Source organism: Somniosus microcephalus, chromosome 7 (assembly GCF_052327205.1).
Source record: "Somniosus microcephalus isolate GS21.2 chromosome 7, FLI_Smic_1.0, whole genome shotgun sequence".
NCBI classification, from domain to species: domain Eukaryota; kingdom Metazoa; phylum Chordata; class Chondrichthyes; order Squaliformes; family Somniosidae; genus Somniosus; species Somniosus microcephalus.
The window spans coordinates 177,578,745-177,600,008 of NC_140993.1; the positions used below are offsets into that span (position 1 = coordinate 177,578,745).

Consider the following 21,264-nt stretch of genomic DNA (forward strand, 5'->3'; position numbering starts at 1 on the left):
ATCGTCTTTTTCTGTTCCTAAAAATGTTTGTTTTAGGTTAGTTTGCAGGGGATACATCTAAATATAACCAGACTTAGTCTGTTTGGTCATATCATGCTGAATCAAACACATGATGAATGATACATCTCGATAAATTCAATGTGGTGGCATAGAAACAGTACTGAATAAATAAAAAAACAAATTGCATGTAGCGCTAAACAGAAAATTATGGTGCAGATTAATTAGGATCCGTAAAGAGAAAAGATAAATTAGCATTTTGGGTATAAGCCTTTGTTATAACTGAAAACTGAAAATGAGGAAATATTCTAGTACGGCTGGGAAAAAAGGATGAAGGGCATCAAAAAACAGAGGGATCGATTTTGACTTTTGCACGACCAAACAGCAGAGCGTGCTCAGCGGTTGCTCATTCCGGCGACAAAGAGGCTCTGGCCTCATTTCAGTTTGACTTAACCGGTGTCCCAGGTTTGTTCACTACCGGATAATCTTAGCAGTGGAGCATTACCTTTGGCCTCAATAACCCTAGGCTAGAGAGCAAGTAACAGGGGAAAGAATCAGTGGGGGTTCCCAATGCTAATCACTATCTTTTCCTCGAAGTGTGCATCAGTGTGGACATTGAGAAAGGATAGGAATGGTTTCGGTCGTCATGCCCCCATTCCCCCCACAAATTCAAATAACCTGCCGACACTCACACATAACATTCTTTTTACACAAAGATTGGTGAAAATGTGGAATTTGCAGATAACATTGATGCATTTAGAGTCATAGGGGGCTAAATTCGGTTGATTTGCGCCTCCCGTTGGCGCTAATAGGAAGCAAATCAACTAGCGCCTGGGCGCGGCGCCACTAACGCCTCCTGCGAAATTCAGCGGGAGGTTAGCAGTGGCACTAACCGTTAGCGCTGCACGGCACTGCGCCGCTGGCGATGACGCCATAGTCGTGCACAGCGCCCCACTCGCGCCCCAGCTGTAACATTGGGTGGCGCCCCCCGAATTACCGCCAGACGCTATGTCCGCCGGGGTCGGGGGGCCTACCTGCGGCCACGGCGGCGCTAGTTAAAGGGGAGGTGGTGACCGGCTATTTTTGTTTCTGGCCACCTGCCAGCACCTGCCCCCGTTGCTGTCCCCAGCCCTCGTGAAGTCCCCCGCGGGGTGCCGGCTGCTCTCCGTGAGCCTGGTACTCACTCGAGTGCTGGGCTCGTTTGCCAGCACTCCCAATCGCTGGTGGCCCAGCTGCATGCTGGGATGTGCTGCGCCAGGCCCCTCCCCTTTAATAAGAGGAGGAAGGCCTGCAGTACCGCGGCATGACGTGCCGCAGCACCGCGATATTGGCTCTCAGCACCCCAAGGGGGACGCGGGGCGCTTCCAGTAACGCCTCTCGGGAAAATCGGCCGTGGGGATGCTAACTTTTTTGGGGTGCTAAAATTAGCCCCAAAGGGGTGCTACCCAATTTTTACCCCATAGAGTCATAACGGCACAGAAGGAGGCCATTCGGCCCATTTGAGTCCGTGTTGGCTCTCTGTAGAGCAATCCAGTCAGTCCCATTCCCCCGCTCTATCCCCGTTGCCCTGCAAGTTTATTTCCCTTAAATGCCTATCCAGTCTCCCCTTGAAAACATTGAATGTCTCCGCTTCCACCACTTCCGTCGGCATCGAGTTCCAGGTCATCACCACTCACTGTGTAAAAAAGTTTTTCCTCACATCCCCCCTGTGTCTCTATCCCAAAACCTTAAATCTGTGTCCCCTAGTCCTTGTACCATCAACTAGTGGGAACAGCCTTTCCCGTCTAGCCTATCCAAACCCATCATAATCTTGTACACCTCTATCAAATCACCCCTCAACCTCCTTTGCTCTAATGAAAACAAATCACGCTTCTCCAACCTGCCCTTGTAGCTAAGATCCCCCATCTCCGGAACCATTCTGGTAAATCTCTCTGCACCCTCTCAAGGGCCTTCACATTCTTCCTAAAGTGTGGTGACCAGAACTCGACGCAATACTCCAGTTGTGGCCTAACCAGCGCTTTATAAAGGTTCAGCATAACTTCTCTACTTTTGTACTCAATACCTCTATTTATGAAGCCCAAGATCCCATATGCTTTGCTAACCACTCTCTCAATATGTTCCGCCACCTTCAGGGACCTATGCACATTAACTCCCAGGTCCCTCTGTCCCTGCACACTCTTTAAAACTGTGCCATTAAGTGTATATTGCCTCTCCCTGTTCCTTCTGCCAAAATGCATCACCTCACACTTCTCTGTATTAAATTCCATCTGCCCATTCTGCTAGCCTTTCTATGTCCTGTTGCAGTTGATTGGTATCATCATCACTGTTTACCACACCCCCAAGTTTGGTGGCATCAGCAAATTTAGAAATTCTACTCTGTATTCCAATATCCAGGTCATTTATATATATATCAATATCTATCAGCTTAATGCATAGATAGGGAGAAGGGAACAGAGGGATACGGGAGATGGATGTGAAGAGGCAATTAGAGAGGGAGGAGGCTCATGAGGAGTATAAACACCCGGCACAGATCAGTTGGGCCAAATGGCCTGTTTCTGTGCTGTATAGATTCTATGTAATTCTAAGTAATAAAGAATTGCTGCATGGGTGTTAGACCATGTGTCGCTGTGCCCCTGTATGAATCACAATCTTCAGCAAAAAGAGAAAATTGTAGGGAAAGCGGCAGGAACAAATAAACATTTTTAAAAATGCCCATTTCTACCAAAATGCAGTTCTGTTCTCTTTGCAAGACGTTTTTCCATAATGAAATAATTTAGAAGTCGGAGGTTAGATGGCACACATCTGAAGCAAAGCACAAGCACCAAGAGGCAGAAAATGGAGTGCACTTGATTTGAAGACTGGCCACAATATAGCAGAAATTCACCATAAAACAGCAATAGATTGTATTTGAAGACCTGAGCATGAACGTGTAGGACAAAGTGGTTTGGGCACCGTTATGTGACAGCAGAGCTTGCTCCTTATGAAAGAAAGACTTGTATTTATAAAGTGCCTTATCACATTGCTGAGAAATGTCTCAAAATGCTTCACACAAATTACTCTGAAGTGTAGTCACTGTTGTGGTAGCCAATTTGCATACAGGAAGATCCTCCAGGCAGCACTGAAATAAATAACCACAATCTTTTTTTTTGGTGGTGTTGGTTTTGGGAAGAACGCTGGTCATGACACTGAGGCAACTCCTTTCTCTTCTTTGAAAAGTGTCATGGGATGTTTGAAAATAATTCAGTTTGTTGTATGGGATTCAGTGCACCCATGCTTTGCTTTTGCCCACCCCAATGATCACCACTGATCCCAACTGATTTTCCAGAGTCAGGCTAATTTGCATTTTTTAGGCAGGCTTCCCAGGAGCAGGTGGAAAATGGCTACAGCCCTGAAATTAATCAAAAATATAAACCTTTAAAAATAATGCCTTAGCCCAAGCAATTGACTGGCCTGAAATCAGTTGCACGGGCTAAAGATGTCATTGTATTTTTAAATCCCTTTACACATCAGCATAGCAACCCTGGATGCCAGGGCATAGACATTCCCAGTGCTCACCGATGCCACGGTGCAAATGATAGGGAATACATTGGATAATGTAAATCTGTTATTTGCTTACGATTACAATATGCCAATATGCCCACCCAGAGCTGGTGGGGCAGCTCCCGAAGAATTTACTGCCACATTATAGTTGGGAGCCAGAGTAACTCAAGCAGAAAATCTTGCCCTATATATCATAAACAAAATCATAATTGTAGCTGCAATACTAGATGCCAAATTCCCAATCTTAGCCATGATATGGGATGAAGGCACAAGCAGAGACCAGGCACACAGGAAGGGAGGGGGAAATCTGAGGGGCAAGCTGCCCTGGGGTACTTAAATTTGACTATTAGTGCCCAGGATGGTATGAAATTGGCAGAAACCTTAGAGTAAGTCACGCACCTGCATTTTCTGCAGGGAGGAAATCAAAAGGAAAGGCCACTAATTTAATGGAGGAGGCGGGCTGGTGGTGGGAGAGCTGGTTTCCTGTTCCGGTCCCGCTCCCAGCTGCAGTCGCTCTGTAGACGTGATTGGCCCTTGATTAGCCTTGTTAAGCCCACCCTGTGGGCTTCCTGGTCAATTAACAAGAAGCGGGTCTGATGACATCATTTGATGACGTGTCATCAGTCAGTTTGCTTAAAGGGACCACTGCCACATGGAGTTTGATGGTTGTTCTGTCAGTGTTTGACAGCATTCAGGTGCTGCAGACACAGACAATCACTGCACAAAGGTGAACGCTTGCACCCAGGCTCTCCATTTGCTTATGGAGGGAGTCACAGCATGCAGGGAGGTTCGCTTCCCTTCTAAGGGCAGAAGAGACCTCCCCAGGACACCTACTTACCTTGCACCTCCACCCAACCCTCTCTATCTACTTTATCACTGCCCCATCTCACTAGGCGCCCCTCACACTCTCCCTCATCCTACTGCAAGCATACTAACTAACAACACACAAGGATAGGCACTTGAGAGGTTTAGCCAATGTCCATGTGAAGTTTCTGGTAATGTGTTGTCATACAGTGAAATCTATTTTTCCAAAAGTGTCCCTTATTTGGCAGATCTGAGCGCACCTTGAAAAGTGTCTTACTGAGTTCCAGTGGTTGTTCAATCATAATTTCCGCCCCCCACCTCCGCTATAGTGAGGAGTGTGCATGGAATGGCTTGGACATTAAAGGGATTCTTCACGGTGCTGGTGTGGAATGGTGTCAACCTGGCGCATCATGGCCAGGGTTTACTGCGTCAAGTGAAGAAAATCTGGCCAGTGTGATGCCATCGCTGGCCTCCCGGGCAGCAATGTTGTCAGGGGCTGATGCACTATGTCCAGTGCAGCATCAGGTGATGGCGGAGAAGGCTGGTGATGTTGGTGTGCTTGGTGATGTTGGTGTTGGGGCTGATTGTGGAAGGATTCGTAGGGCCAAGGCCTGATTGTTTCAATGGCTCCAATGTTGCTGCAATAGATGGTAGCTGCAGGTGAGATGACAGAAGCGATGTCAATGGTGAGAGAGTTTCTCCCAATGAGGTGGCACTGGACAAAAACTTGTAAGCTAAAGAAATCTCTCTATGTATTAAAAATGCAATAACCAACATTTTCTGTGCTCTAAAACTCATCATCTGCAACATGGCATCCTTTACACCACTTCTGCAGCTGTCAGCTTTTCACAAACATCAGAGCAGTCTTAAAACACGCCAGGTTGAGCTGGTGTGTTCCCCGAATAGTAGGTAACCCGTGGGGGAGAACGTAAGCCTCAAAATAGTCTTAAATGGGCTCTTAACAAGCCATTTAACAATCTGAATTGTATCCCCCGCCGCTTGGTGTCAGCTCAGTTCTCCGCTGACAGACCTGACACCTGGGAGACTCGCGTGGAGACGGGTTGACAGCGGGTTTCCTACCCACTGTCAATCTTTGCTATTTTGACAGCAGACCCGCCTCCAAACCCACCCCCTGAGCGCTATTAAATTCGCAGCCAAAGTGTTGGTGTTGGGGGCGAGGCAGCAGGGAAGGAAAGAAAGAAATACAATGGGGTAATTTTTAAACTCTGTTTTTTAAGTTACACTATATTAGAATCCACCATGCTGGGAGCCCTATTTATATGCAGACACATGGGGGTCATTTTTACCTTCACCGCCTAGCTAGTAATCTGATAAAGCAGATTGCCTGCCCTTTGTAGATTCCGCCCGATTTTGTTAGATCCGTGTATCTTAATGTTGTGTCCTTCAATAATCAGACAACAGACTGCAGGGAACGATTCAACAGGTGTTTACTGAATGAGGGTTACTCTAGAACTAACTGTACAGATCACTACTCAGGGTTTATATGCAGGTGTGGTCACTGCCGGTACTACAGTATACAGGAGCTGTAAAAAGTAGTTCTCCCCTGAAAGGTACATACACTACAATTCCTCCCCTTTTAGATTAACAGTACCTTAACACTCATTTAACAATTAAATATCAAACTAATTACAATTAACACTTTTAACATGCAACATTAGCTGAAAATAGTCTATTTATAAATTCAGTCTTTGGGGAGGCTTCCTGATCCTTTCTGGATAGCGCCTTTGTAGTGTCCGCGTATCAATAACACACGGACTGCAGGAGAACGGTAATAACAGGTGTTTACTGAACAGAGGGTATGCTGGAACTGAAAGTACAGAAGCCTGCTACGGCTTTATATACAGGTGTGGTCACTGCCAGTACTACAGTATAAAAGCAGTTCTCTCTTAAAAGGTACATACACAACAATTCCTCCCCTTTTAGGTAAACAGTACATAACATTCATTTAACAATTAAGTAATAACTAATTACAATTACAATTTTCTCTGTACTATATACATCAGCTGAAAGTAATCATTTATAAATTCAGTCTTTGAGGAGGCTTCCTGATCCTGTCTGGATAGCGCCTTTCTCGAGTATCCTGTTCTTGCGGCGGAGTCGATTCTGGCTCATTGTCATTGGTTGGTTCGTCAGCTTCCAATACCACTGATTCTGAGGTAGACGCAATCTGTACTTCGGGTTCATCACCAGGTGCGCATGCTCGTGGTATGGGTTTGACTTGTTCCTGTGACTCTAGAATCTGGTCAGCATGGCGTCTCACGATGCTCTCTCCAACGTCCACTGTGTACATTAGTGGTCCCTGCCGTGTGCATATCGTTCCTGGCTGCCATTTTTCTGTTCGGTAGTCGCGGGCCAAGACTGGTTGCCCTATCTTGAAGCTCCTGGTTGGCTTCTCATTGATGTGCTGGAATTGCTTATTCTCAACATCTCGTCTTATGTTTGGTTTGAGCAAATCCAGGCGACATCTTAACCTTCAGTTAAAGAACATCATGGCTGGAGCTTGGTTGGTGACTGCATGTGTTGCATTCCGGTAAGCAAACAAGAAATTATCCACCTTGTGTTGCAGTGGTATGTTGTTGTTATACATCGCCTTTATTGCTTTTTTAAAGGTTTGAACAAACCTCTCAGCCAATCATTTGTGGCTGGATGATATGGGGTGGATGTGTAATGCTTTACCCCATTATTCCTCAAAAACCTCCAGAAATCCTCGGACACAAACTGTGGTCCATTGTCGGAGCAAATCTGTTCTGGCAAGCCATTCCTGGTGAAGATGGTCCGTAGGACTGCAATAGTTTTCTCCGTGGTGGTGGAGGACATTTTGATGACCTCTGGCCATTTCGAATGTGTTTCCACGGCGATTAAAAACATTGAGTCCATAAATGGACCAGCAAAATCAATGTGTACCCGTTGCCATGGAGATGAGGGCCACTCCCATGGGTGTAGCGGGGCCTGTGGTGGAGCGTTTTGGACTTTCTGGCATCCTGTGCATCTCTTGGTCATTTCCTCAATTTCTTTATCGATTCCCGGCCACCACACAAACGCCCTGGCTAGGCTCTTCATTTTTACCCCTCCCAGATGACCCTCATGAAGCTCATTGAGCACTCTATCTCTCAACTTGGGTGGAATTACCACTCGGGATCCACACATCAAGGTCCCCCGGCACACTGACAGCTGTTCTCTCCTTGGCGAGACTGCTGGCAACAGTGAGTCGCCATGTGCTGGCCATCCCTTCACCGTCAAATCATAGACCCGAGAGAGTGTCGGGTCATTTCGGGTTTCCTTCTCTATACTTGAGTTTGTAACAGGTAGACATTCGACTATGGTCGAATGGAATACCTCAACAGGGTCCACTGCAGATGCTTCCCCCACCATAGGCAGCGGCAGGCGCGACAGCCCATCAGCGTTTCCATGCTGTTTCGTGCCCTTATACTCTATGTCGTATTGATGTGCCCCTAGAAAAAGGGACCATCTTTGCAGCCGTTGCGCCGTCATCACCGGAACGCCCTTCTTTGGGTTAAAAATGGAGACAAGAGGCTGGTGATCAGTCAGTAAGGTGAATTTCTGCCCGTGCAGATAGTGATTGAACTTCTTCACCCCCCACACCAGGCTGAGGGCCTCCCTGTCAATCTGGGCATAGTTACGCTCAGCTGAGGTTAATGTGCGTGACGCAAAGGCTATTGGCCTCTCTGAACCGTCAAGGAATTTGTGCGACAGCACCGCTCCAATGCCGTAGGGAGACGCATCACATGCCAACCGAATCGGTAGTGTTGGATTGTAGTGGGCCAATACTTCTTTTGAAGTGATTAGGCATTTACATTTCTGAAAGGCACGCTTACACTGATCACTCCATTTCCATGCTACTCCAGTTTGCAGCAGGGCGTTCAGTGGGTGCAGAATTGTAGACAAATTTGGCAAGAAATTATGGTAGTAGTTCACCAACCCGAGGAACGACCTCAGTTGTGACACATTTTCCGGTGCTGGAGCCTTGACTACTGCCTCAATCTTCTCTGGGGACTTATGTAACCCCTCTTTATCGATAACGTGGCCACAATACGAGATCTGTTGTCTAAAATACTCGCATTTGGGACGGTTAGCTCGGAGCCCATATTCCTGCAATCTAGTGAGCACCTGCTCCAAGTTGGCAAGGTGATCACTGTCATTTTCGCCCGTGACCAGGATGTCGTCCAAATAACACTGGGTCCCTGGGATCCCTTGCAGGACTTGTTCCATTGCCCTCTGCCAAACAACCGGAGCTGATGCTACCCCGAATACCAGCCGGTTGTACTGGTAAAGACCTTTGTGAGTGTTTATCGTGAGGTATTTTCTAGATGCTTCTTCTACCTCCATTTGTAGATACGCTTGGGCCAGATCAATCTTCGTAAAGCGTTCCCCTCCAGATAGTGAGGCGAAAATATCTTCTATCCGCGGAAGTGGATATTGTACTATGTGAAGGACTGGGTTCACAGTTACCTTAAAGTCCCCACAGATGCGAACCTTTTTCGGTTCCCCAGGCGTGCTGCTCAATGATTTCTTCATTACAGGAATGATGGGTGTGGCCCACTCGCTCCAGTCCACCTTGGACAGCACACCCGAATGCTCCAGACTCTCCAGCTCTGCTTCGACGGCTGGGCGGATCGCATACGGTACCGGTCTGGCCTTAAAAAATGTTGGGTTTGCGTTATCTTCAACTTTTATCGTTGCCGTTACGCCTTTTAGAGTCCCAAGTCCTTGCTGGAACACCTCTTTCGCGTCAGTTAGAATTTTTGACAGTCGTCCAGGTGTGACGTCGTCATCCTTTTTGTCAGCCACAGTTAGCGCCTGAATGGAATGCCAATCCAATTGTATTTTTCGGATCCATTCACGTCCCAATAATGGTGGTCCTCCATCTTGTAGTATATATAGATACAGTTTCTGTGTTTCCTTGCCATTGTATTTAACGGGCACCCTTATTTTTCCTCTGGGGTAGACTTTTTGCCCCGTATATGTCTGCAAGACAATAGATGTGTCCTTCAAGGGTATGTGTGAGAATAGCCGCTCGTAGTCTCGTCGATTCATGACTGTTAGGGCTGATCCTGTGTCCAATTCCATCTTTACTTGGGACCCTGCTATCATGAGGGTGACCCAAATGGTTCAGTGATCCTCCTTTGCGATCACGTTGTGTAACTTTAGACAACTTAGCCTCCTGCTCCCGGAGTCATTATCACTCTTCTGATCTTCTGAACTACTGTCCGTCATCTTTTGTACTTTCTTGTACTTTTCCTTAGTAGTTCTTTTAGTGTTGGTTTTCTTTCCCGACCTGCAGACTCGTGCTATGTGTCCCACTTTTCCACATTGCCTGCATACTTTGTCCTTAAACCAGCAATCCTTCTGGTCGTGGGTTGTTCTGCCGCAGCAATAGCACTTTTCTGCTCCATATGCCATTTCATTGGTGCTATATTCTTGCGGTTTCTGTTGTATTTCCGCAGCTCCCCATGCTGCTGCTTCGTAGGATACTGCAACGCTGAAAGCTTTTTCTAGCGTAAGGTCCTTTTCCGAAAGTAGTCGTTTCTGGGTTCCTTCACTCTGGAGCCCGCAGACAAACTTATCCCTTAAGGTATCTTCCAGTCCTGCTCCGAACTGGCAGTGTTTCGATAACTTGCGTAGTTCCGTAAGATAGTCAGCATTACTCTCGTCTTTGTGCTGGTTTCTTTTATGGAACTTGAATCTTTCTGCTATCAGCAGCGGTGTAGGGTTTAGATGTTCCTGTAAGATATTGACAATCTCTTCAAAGCTTTTCTCCATTGGTTTAGCTGGGGTAATTAAATTCCGCAATAGGCCGTACGTTCTCGCGCCCATCAAATTCAATAATACCGACGCCTTCTTTTCATCGGCCACCTCATTTGCCTTGCAGTACACTTCAATTCTTTCCACATACGTGGTCCAGTCTTCTATTTCGTTGTCGAAAGCAGTGATGCTGCCACTCTTAGGCATCTTGGGTGGTTTAAAATGGCGCCTCCCGTGCTTTTCCTTCTTCCCCAATGGATTAAAATGGCGCCTCCCGCGCTTTTCCTTCTTCCCCCTGCTACCAATGCTGCTCCTAGCATTCTAACTAGTAATGGCGGCGCCCCGCGGCTTTCTGCGCGTCTCTGTTTTGTTAATTAATTTTCTTCATTTTATTCTTCTTCGACGCTATGCACTGCGCGTCTCTTTTCCTTCCCCTTTTTTATTTTCTTTAACGCTGCCAGACTCTTGAGCACCGGCCGCGCCCTGTGCACTCCACCCTCTCTCTCTCTTTTTTCTTCCCGACGACGCTGCTTGGCCCCCTTGCAGAGCCGCTCAGTCGAGCTCTTGCCCGCCGCAGTCCGGGAAGGGTCAGTGCACTACCTGCTACCAGCCCGATTTGCTGGGACACCTTGACTGGAGAACCAAGCCCAGCTCTCCACAGCTTCCCCTGCGATTCTCTGAACTCCGATGGATCACTGGGCGGTTGCCCACGTTCGACGCCCGTTGCTCTGGCTTCGACCTCCAAGAAGCTTCTTTTCAGGGATGGATCCCCGTGAGGTGATGCAGTACTGCAGGTGAGTTTGAACCTGCTCGTCGCCACTGTAGTGTCTGTGATGAAATATGCCATTCATCACTCACAGTATTCTCTGCCTGTGACTGTGGTTTAGTTTCGGTTTCATTTCCCTTACCTCAGTTCTGTTTCCTCACCATTGTATTGTATTGTAATGTATTGTGTGTAGGGCTCCGCCCATACCTGGCCCCTATGTAAGCTGGCTCAGCCTGCCTCGCATCCAGTACAGCAGACCTCTGGATGGAAGATACCTCTCCACTGTGTGTTACCTTCTAAGTTAATAAAAGCCTTGTTTTGTTCCGCTAACATTGAGTCTCGGATTTATTGAGGCACATCAATTTTATTAACTTACTTTTCAACACAATGGATCAACTCTTGAAACCCGAACGTTTGGATTTGGACCAGCATGCTTCGGACGCATCGGCACGCTTCGGACACTGGTTTATGTGTATGGAATTCTTCCTGGACAATTCCGCAGCCGTCAAAGGCGCCACGGACGCTGCAAGTATGAAACTCGGAATCCTGCGGAATTGGGTAAGCCACCGGGTTTACCCCCTCATCCAAGACGCCGACACGTACCCGGCCGCCTGCGACATCTTAAAGGCACATTACCAGCAGCCTACGAATGAGGTGTATACTAGGCATCTGCTCGCTACTCGCGCACAGCGACCTGGGGAATCGCTGGATGAGTTCCTAGGTACCCTGAAAACGCTTGGCAAAGACTGCAAGTGCCAAGATGTAAAAGCCGCAGTGTACACTGACGAGCTTGTTCGCGATGCCTTTATCACAGGCCTCAGCTCCACTTACGTCCGGCAGAGACTGCTGGAAAAAACGGGATTGGACCTGAAACAGGCTGTGGACACAGCGCGATCCCTGGATGTGGCCCAGAGAAACTCGGACGCCTACTCTTCAGCCCGCGCCGTCCACGCCGCCACGTGTGCACCAAGGGCGCCGCCATCTTGGAAGGCATCTTCCCCGCCCGGCAGCCCGACACCGTCGGGGCCCCGCTCTCCCCCCAGAAGCCCTACGACAGCCGTGACGCGTCGGGGACCCAACTGCTACTTCTGTGGGCAGCCGAAGCACACCAGAAACCTGTGCCCGGCGAAATGCACCACCTGCTTTAAGTGCGGTAAGAAGGGGCACTTCGGGAAGGTGTGCAGAGGGAACCCCGCCGGAAAACCCGCCACCGCCGCGTGTGCGCCGTGGGAGCGGCTATCTTGGACGCCATCTTGCCCGACCTCGTGGGGTCCGCCATCTTGTGAGCAGACAGCGTGGACGCCATCTTGTCTCGATCAGGGCCCTACAGTGGCATCGGTCACAGTGGACCAGACCAGGCCGCACCCGCTATCCAAATCAATGGTGGACATCGAGGTAAACAGGTGCAGGGTTAAATGTTTAATTGACAGTAGAAGCACGGAGAGTTTTATCCACCCTGAACTGGCACAACAACTCTCCCTAAAGGTGGTCCCTACTCGGGGTACCATCTCTATGGCTGATAAAACCCAGACATCGACCATTATGGGTTACTGCACGGTACAATTGTCCGTTAACGGAACTGTATACGATAATTTTAAAGTACTAATCATGAAGAATCTATGTGCGAGCGTGATCTTGGGCCTGGATTTCCAGTGCAACCACCAAAGCATCACGCTCAAGTACGGTGGGTCCCAGCCGCCCCTCACAGTGTGCGGTCTGGCTACCCTGAAGGTAAAGCCGCCTTCGCTATTCGCGAATCTTACTCCCAACTGCCGGCCAATAGCGACCAAAAGCAGGAGGTACAGCTGGGAGGACAGGCGGTTTATCACGACCGAGGTAGACAGGCTCCTGAAGGAGCGCATTACTGAACGCAGCAACAGCCCGTGGCACGCCCAAGTGGTGGTGGTAAGGGGCAGCGAGAAGAAACGGATGGTGATCGACTATAGCCAAACGATCAACAGGTACACCCAACTAGACGCCTACCCGTTACCCCGCATATCAGAAATGGTGAACCAAATCGCCCAATACCGGGTGTTCTCCACCATCGACCTCAAGTCAGCGTACCACCAGCTCCCTATCAGACCAGAGGACCGCCCGTACACCGCCTTCGAGGCGAACGGACGCCTCTACCAATTCCTCAGAGTCCCCTTTGGGGTGACGAATGGGGTCTCGATCTTCCAGAGGGAGATGGACCGCATGGTCGATGACCACCACTTGCAGGCAACCTTCCCCTACCTCGACAACGTCACCATCTGCGGTCACAACCAGCAGGATCACGACTCGAACCTCGAGAGGTTCCTGAAAACCGCACAAAAACTCAACCTCACCTACAACGAGGACAAGTGCGTTTTCAACACCACGCGCCTCTGCATACTAGGCAGCGTGGAGAATGGGGAAATCGGACCAGACCCCGACCGATTGCGCCCCCTACGGGAGCTGCCCCTGCCCAACACTCCCAAAGCCCTGAAAAGGTGCCTGGGGTTATTTTCTTATTATTCCCAATGGGTCCCCAACTACTCCGACAAAGCCCGCCCCCTCTTGAAAGCATCCTCTTTTCCGCTCTCTGCTGAGGCCCACGCCGCCTTCAAAAGCATTAAGCAGGATATTGAGCGGGCCATGCTACAGGCAGTGGACGAGAACACTCCATTTCAAGTGGAAAGTGATGCGTCTGACTTTGCCTTGGCGGCCACCCTCAACCAGGCGGGGCGGCCCGTAGCTTTCTTCTCGAGGACCCTCCAAGGGCCCGAGATCAGACACTCCTCCGTGGAAAAGGAGGCCCAAGCCATCGTGGAGGCAGTGCGCCACTGGCGCCACTACCTAGCCGGAAAACGCTTCACCCTACTTACCGACCAGCGGTCGGTAGCGTTTATGTTCAATAATAAACAGAGGGGGAAGATTAAAAATGATAAGATTCTTAGGTGGCGGATCGAGCTCTCCACCTTCGATTATGACATCATTTACCGGCCAGGGGCCCTTAACGAATCCCCTGACGCCCTCTCACGAGGGATGTGTGCCAGCGCCACCGGGGATCGGCTACAGACCCTCCACAACGACCTCTGCCACCCAGGGGTCACGCGGCTGTTCCACTTCATAAAGTCCCGCAACTTACCCTACTCGATTGAGGAAGTTCGGTCTCTGACCAGGAACTGCCGCACTTGCGCTGAGTGCAAGGCTCAGCTTAGATTTCAAGGGGCCCTCCCGTCCGTCGACCGCAATGTTTACTTCCTGAACATTGTGGACGAATACTCCCGGTTCCCATTCGCCTTCCCCTGCCCAGACATGACCAGCGCCATGGTCATTAAATGCCTCAACAGCCTGTTCTGCCTGTTCGGTATGCCGAGCTACATCCATACGGACAGGGGGGCGTCCTTCATGAGTGAAGAGCTACGCCAGTACATGCTGTCCAGGGGGATCGCCACGAGCCGTACCACCAGCTACAACCCCCGGGGTAACGGTCAAGTGGAGCGAGAGAACGGGACAGTATGGAAAGCAGTCACTCTAGCTCTAAGGACCAAGGGCCTCCCTATCTCCCGCTGGCAGGAAGTCCTCCCAGATGTGCTCCATTCGATACGGTCGCTATTGTGTACTGCCACTAATGCCACGCCTCATGAACGAATGTTTGTCTTTCCCCGGAAATCCACCTCAGGCGTATCCATGCCGTCATGGCTCTCCACCCCAGGTCCGGTATTCGTGCGAAGGCATGTGAGGGGCCACAAGACGGACCCTCTCGTGGAGTCAGTGCACCTACTCCACGCCAACCCCCAATACGCGTATGTCCGGCACGCCGACGGAAGGGAGGACACCGTGTCCATAAAAGACGTCGCCCCAGCCGGTAACGACAACAATCACGACAACAGCAGCAACAACGATCACAGCAACTCTTACCCACCCACTACTTACCCACCCACTACTCTTTCATCACCCCCGGAAGAACATCGACCAACGGTACCCCCTCCAACTACCCCTTCAACAACCCTGGCGGCACCCCCGGCAGAGACCCAGGAGGCCACCGGGGACACCCAGCCGACACCCGCGGCACCACAACAGCCACGTCGGTCACAGAGGACTATCAAACCCCCGAACAGACTAAATCTATAGAAGGGGTGAATGTGATGAAATATGCCATTCATCACTCACAGTATTCTCTGCCTGTGACTGTGGTTTAGTTTCGGTTTCATTTCCCTTACCTCAGTTCCGTTTCCTCACCATTGTATTGTATTGTAATGTATTTTGTGTAGGGCTCCGCCCATACCTGGCCCCTATGTAAGCTGGCTCAGCCTGCCTCGCATCCAGTACAGCAGACCTCTGGATGGAAGATACCTCTCCACTGTGTGTTACCTTCTAAGTTAATAAAAGCCTTGTTTTGTTCCGCTAACATTGAGTCTCGGATTTATTGAGCACATCCACGTATCAATAACACACGGACTGCAGGAGAACGGTAATAACAGGTGTTTACTGAACAGAGGGTATGCTGGAACTGAAAGTACAGAAGCCTGCTACGGCTTTATATACAGGTGTGGTCACTGCTGGTACTACAGTATAAAAGCAGTTCTCTCTTAAAGGTACATACACAACAGCCTTTCCCGAGTGTCTTGCTCTTGGTGCGGAGGCGATTCTGCCCCCCTGTCGTCGGTTGGTTCATCAGCTTCCGATGCTACTGTTTCTGGGGTAGATGCGACCTGTACGTCGGGTTCATCACCAGGTACGTATGGGCGAGGCATGGGGTTGACTTGTTCCTGTGACTCTAGGATCTGGTCAGCATGGCGTCTCACGATGCTCTCCCCAATGACCACTGTGTACATTAGTGGGCCCTGCCGTGTGCATATCGTTCCTGGCTGCCATTTTTCTGTTCGGTAGTCGCGGGCCAAGACTGGTTCCCCTACATTGAAGCTCCTTGTTGGCTTCTCATGGATGTGCTGGAATTGCTTACTCTCAACATCTCTTCGTACGTTTGGTCTGAGAAAATCCAGGCGAGATCTTAACCTTCGGTTAAAGAACATCATGGCTGGGGCCTGGTTGGTGACTGCATGTGTCACATTCCGGTAGGCGAACAGGAAATTGTCCACCTTATGCTGCAGCGGAATGTTGTCATTCTACATAGCCTTTATTGCCTTCTTAAAGGTTTGTACGAACCTCTCAGCCAATCCATTTGTGGCTGGATGATACGGGGCGGATGTGTAATGCCTTACCCCATTCCTTTTCATAAATCTTCGAAACTCTTCGGACACAAACTGTGTTCCGTTATCAGAGCAAATTTGCTATGGCAAGCCGTTCCTGGCAAAAATGGTCCGTAGGACTGCAATAGTTTTCTCCGTGGTGGTGGAGGACATTTTGATCACCTCAGGCCATTTTGAGTGCGCATCCACGGCTATTAAAAACATTGAGTCCATGAATGGACCAGCAAAATCAATATGCACCCGTTGCCATGGAGATGAGGGCCACTCCCATGGGTGTAGAGGGGCATGTGGTGGTGCATTTTGGACCTTCTGGCATCCTGAGCAGCTCTTTGTCAGGTCCTCGATTTGCTGATCGATCCCCGGCCACCACACATAAGCCCTAGCAAGGCTTTTCATTTTCACCCCTCCCAGATGACCTTCGTGAAGCTCAGTGAGCACTCTCTCCCTTAACTTGGGTGGAATTACCACTCGGGATCCACACATCAAGGTCCCCTGGCATACTGACAGCTGTTCTCTTGTCGAGAATGCTGGCAACAGTGAGTCGCCATGTGCTGGCCATCCCTTGACCGTCAAATCATATACCCGAGACAGTGTCGGGTCATTTCGGGTCTCCTTCTCTATACCAGCGTTAGTTACTGGCAAGCATTCAATTATAGTCGAATGAAATATTTCAACAGGATCCACTGCTGGTGCTTCCTCCGCAGTAGGCAGTTACAGGCGTGATAGCCCATCAGCTTTTCCATGCTGTTTCGTGCCCTTATACTCGATTTCATATTGGTGCGCCCCTAGAAGAAGGGACCATCTTTGTAGCCGTTGCGCAGTCATCACCGGAACGCCCTTCTTTGGATTAAAGATGGAGACAGGTGGTTGGTGGTCAGTCAGCAAGGTGAATTTCTGCCCGTGCAGATAGTGATTGAACTTTTTCACTCCCCACACTAGGCTGAGGGCCTCCCTGTCAATCTGGACGTAGTTACGCTCGGCTGAGGTTAGTGATCGTGACGCAAAGGCTATTGGCCTCTCTGAGCTGTCCGAGAATTTGTGCGACAGCACCGCTCCAATGCCGTAGGGTGACGCATCACATGCCAACCGAATTGGTAATGCCGGGTTGTAATGGGCCAATACCTCTTTCGATGTGATTAGTGTTTTGCTCTTCTGGAAAGCTCGTCTACATTCGTCACTCCACTTCCATGGCACCCCAGTTTGCAGTAGGGTGTTCAGTGGGTGTAGTATTGTAGACAAATTTGGCAAGAATTTATGGTAGTAGTTTACCAGCCCGAGAAACGACCTCAGTTGTGACACATTTTCCGGTGCTGGAGCCTTGACTACTGCCTCAATCTTCTCTGGGGACTTATGTAACCCCTCTTTATCGATAACGTGGCCACAATACGAGCTCTGTTTTCTAAAAAACTCGCATTTGGGGCGGTTAGCTCGGAGCCCATATTCCTGCAATCTAGTGAGCACCTGCTCCAAGTTGGCAAGGTGATCACTGTCATTTTCGCCCGTGACCAGGATGTCGTCCAAATAACACTGGGTCCCTGGGATCCCTTGCAGGACTTGTTCCATTGCCCTCTGCCAAATAGCCGGAGCTGATGCTAACCCGAATACCAGCCGGTTGTATTGGTAGAGACCTTTATGGGTGTTGATTGTGAGGTATTTTTTTGATGCTTCTTCTACCTCCATTTGCAGATACGCCTGGGCCAGATCAATCTTAGTGAAGCGTTTCCCTCCAGATAGCGAGGCGAAAATATCTTCAATCCGCGGAAGTGGATATTGTACGGTGTGAAGGACCGGGTTCACTGTTACCTTAAAGTCCCCACAGGTGCGAACCTTCCTTGGTTCCCCAGGCGTGCTGCTCAACGACTTTTTCATCACAGGGACGATGGGTGTAGCCCACTCGCTCCAGTCTACCTTGGACAGTACACCGGAATGTTCCAGACTCTCCAGCTCTGCTTCAACGGCTGGGCGGATCGCATAAGGTACCGGTCTGGCCTTAAAAAATGTTGGGCTTGCGTTTTCTTCAATTTTAATCATCGCTGTCATGCCTTTTAGTGTTCCGAGTCCTTGCTGGAACACTTCTTTCGCGTCAGTTAGGATCTTTGACAGTCGCCCAGATGTGACGTCGTCATCCTTTTTGTCAGCCACAGTCAGTGCCTGTATGGAATGCCAATCTAGCTGTATCTTCCGGATCCATTCACGTCCTAGTAGTGGTGGTCCTCCATCTGGCAATACATATAGGTCCATTTTTGGTGTTTCCTTGCCGTTATATATAACGTTCACCCTTATTTTTCCTTTGGGGTAGACTTTTTGCCCCGTGTACGTCTTCAAGACAATCTTTATATCTCTCAAGGGTATATGTGAGAATAGCCGCTTGTAGTCCCTTCGGTTTATGACTGTTAGGGCTGATCCTGTGTCCAATTCCATTTTCACTTGGACTCCTGCTATCTTGAGCGTGACCCAGATAGTTTGGTGATCCTCTGTTTTGATCACATTATGTAGTTTCAGACAACCCAGCTCCTTGCTTCCGGAGTCTGTATCACTCTTTTGTTCGTCTGAACTACTCTCCGTCACCTTATGTACCTTCTTGTACTTCTCCTGTGGAGATTTCTTGCTGCTGGTTTTCTTTCCCGACCTGCAGACTCTTGCTATGTGTCCTACTTTTCCACACTATCTGCACACTTTGTCCTTGAACCAGCAATCATTATGGTCGTGTGTTGTTCTGCCACAGCGATAGCACTTCACTGTTCCATATGACATTTCATTTGTGCCATATTCTTGCGGTCTCCGTTGTATCTCTGCAGCGCCCTGTGCTGCTGCTTCGTGTGATACTGCAATGCTGAAAGCCTTGTCCAGTGTAAGATCCTTTTCTGATAGAAGCCGTTTCTGGGTTCCTTCACTTTGAAGCCCACACACAAACTTGTCCCTTAAAGTATCTGCTAGTCCTGTTCCAAACTGGCAGTGTTTCGATAGTTCCATTAAATACTCAGCATTACTTTCATCTTTATGTTGGTTCCTTTTGTGAAACTTAAATCTTTCTGCTGTCAGCAGTGGTGTGGGGTTTAAGTGGTCCTGTAGGATTGACACTATGTTTTCAAAATCCTTTTCTACTGGCTCCTCTGGGGTTACTAGGTTTCGTAGTAAGCCATACATTTTTGCATCCATTGAATTCAACAATACCAGCGCTTTTTTGTCATCTGGCACTTCATTTGCCTTGCAGTGTACTTCTATGCGTTCGACATATGTCGTCCAATCTTCGACTTCATTGTTGAACGTTGTGATACTGCCACTCTTCGGCATTTTTGGGTGTGGTTAGACTGGCTTAAAATGGCGTCTCCCGCGCTTTCCTTTCTTCCCCGCTGCGGCTTAAAATGGCGTCACCCGCGCTTTCCTTTCTTCCCCGCTGCGGCTTGAAATGGCGTCTCCCGCGCTGCTGCCAACGCCGCTCTCGGCAGTCCTCGTGGCAAATGGCGACGTCCTGTGGGTTTCGTGCGCTGCTCCTGCGCTGCTGCCAACGCCGCTCTCTGCGGTCCTCGTGGCAATGGCAGCGCCTCGCGTTTTCCTGCGCGCCTCTCTCCCCCGTTGACGCTGCTCGGCCCTTGAACACCGGCTGCGCTCTGCTCTCTCTCCCCCGTTGATGCTGCTCAGTCCTGAACACCGGCTGCGCCCTGTGCGCTCTGCCCTCTCTCTCTCCCCCGTCGACGCTGCTCGGCCTTTTTCTGTGCCGCTCGGTCGGGCTCTAGCCCGCAGCTGTCCGGGAAGGGTCTGCGCAGTACCTGTTGCCAGCCCGTTTCGCTGGACCACCGTGACTGGAAAGCCAAGCCTGGCTCTCGACAGCCTCCCCTGCGATGCTCAAATCTCCGCTGGATGACTGGGCGGTTGCCCGTGGTCGACGCCCGTGCTTCTGGACTCGACCTTCTTCCACTGTTCTCCAGGAGCGAATCCCTGGGAGGTGATGCAGAGTTGCAGGTAGGTTCGAACTTGCTCGTCACCACTGTTAGATCCGTGTATCTTAATGTTGTGTCCTTTAATAATCAGACAACAGACTGCAGGGAACGATTCAAGAGGTGTTTACTGAATGAGGGTTACTCTAGAACTAACTGTACAGATCACTACTCAGGGTTTATATACAGGTGTGGTCACTGCCGGTACTACAGTATACAGGAGCTGTAAAAAGTAGTTCTCCCCTTAAAGGTACATACATTACAGATTTCATTCCCATCGATTTCAAAATCAGGTAGGTTCTACAATGGGCAAGTGATCTGCTCCGCCAGATTGCCACTCAGGCAGTGGCAGTAAAAATTTACCTCATGAAGTCTATTTTGAATAGGAGCCGTCGTGCCCCAGGATTTATAATTGGAGATAGCCCAATTCTTTTCATGCTTAGGGAGGTATGAAACAACCTGTCTGGCAAGTATTCTGATTTTCGCTCCTGGCAAAAACAGTTGAGTACTTACATCAGGCAGTTTATGTCAGCATCATATGAGTCTCTTGCCCTGTAGCCCAAACCAACATTGATAGAGCAGTGGAAGTTTTATTCTAAACTACCCAAATTAATATCTCTATGCTTTTTAACTTGACCAATTTCTATGAATCAGCTGCAAGTTTTTAAACTGCAAATCTGTAGCTGTACTGTACACAAGAATAGAGAGGCCAATTCCACACACATATGGCTTCTCATGCTACAATATGTAGATCACGAATGTACTACCTACAATTACAATTTACATGGTAAAGCTCTGCCTAACACACAGCAACTAATGCAGTTCAATGGTATGGCAATTCTCTGTTCCTGTAAACCGACAAGTTCAAAGTCAATCGCAAATAAATTTTTTACAAATGAATAAAGTTTTAAGTTTAATCCATATTGATGAGATTTTGCAGCTACTACTCACCTTCAGTTAGACACAGAAAAAGGTGCTGGAGTCTTTAGCTCTGAGCCTTCACTACAAATCATTTAAACAATAACTGAATTCAATTGTAACTTTATACCAGCTAAGCCTATTTGCCAGGAATTGTTCAATGTAGTCAGGTGCAGGGTCAGTGAATGGTTAGCTGTACATATCACCACACCGCTCCCGCACCCCTCATCCCCGCCACGTCCTCAACAGTTTCAGTAAAATTTGAATGAGGCTCTTTCCTTACTTAATACGGCATAATATATTTTAGCTGAATAAACTTGCCAACAAATTCAAAAATGTA

At 49.0% G+C, this 21,264-nt stretch overlaps 1 protein-coding gene across 1 annotated transcript in view; it reads right to left on the minus strand.

The window, feature by feature from the left end:
• The window catches only part of LOC147115028 (lethal(3)malignant brain tumor-like protein 4), a 591,174-nt gene that overhangs the window by 511,405 nt on the left and 58,505 nt on the right, over positions 1 to 21,264 (minus strand). The window lies entirely within an intron of this gene.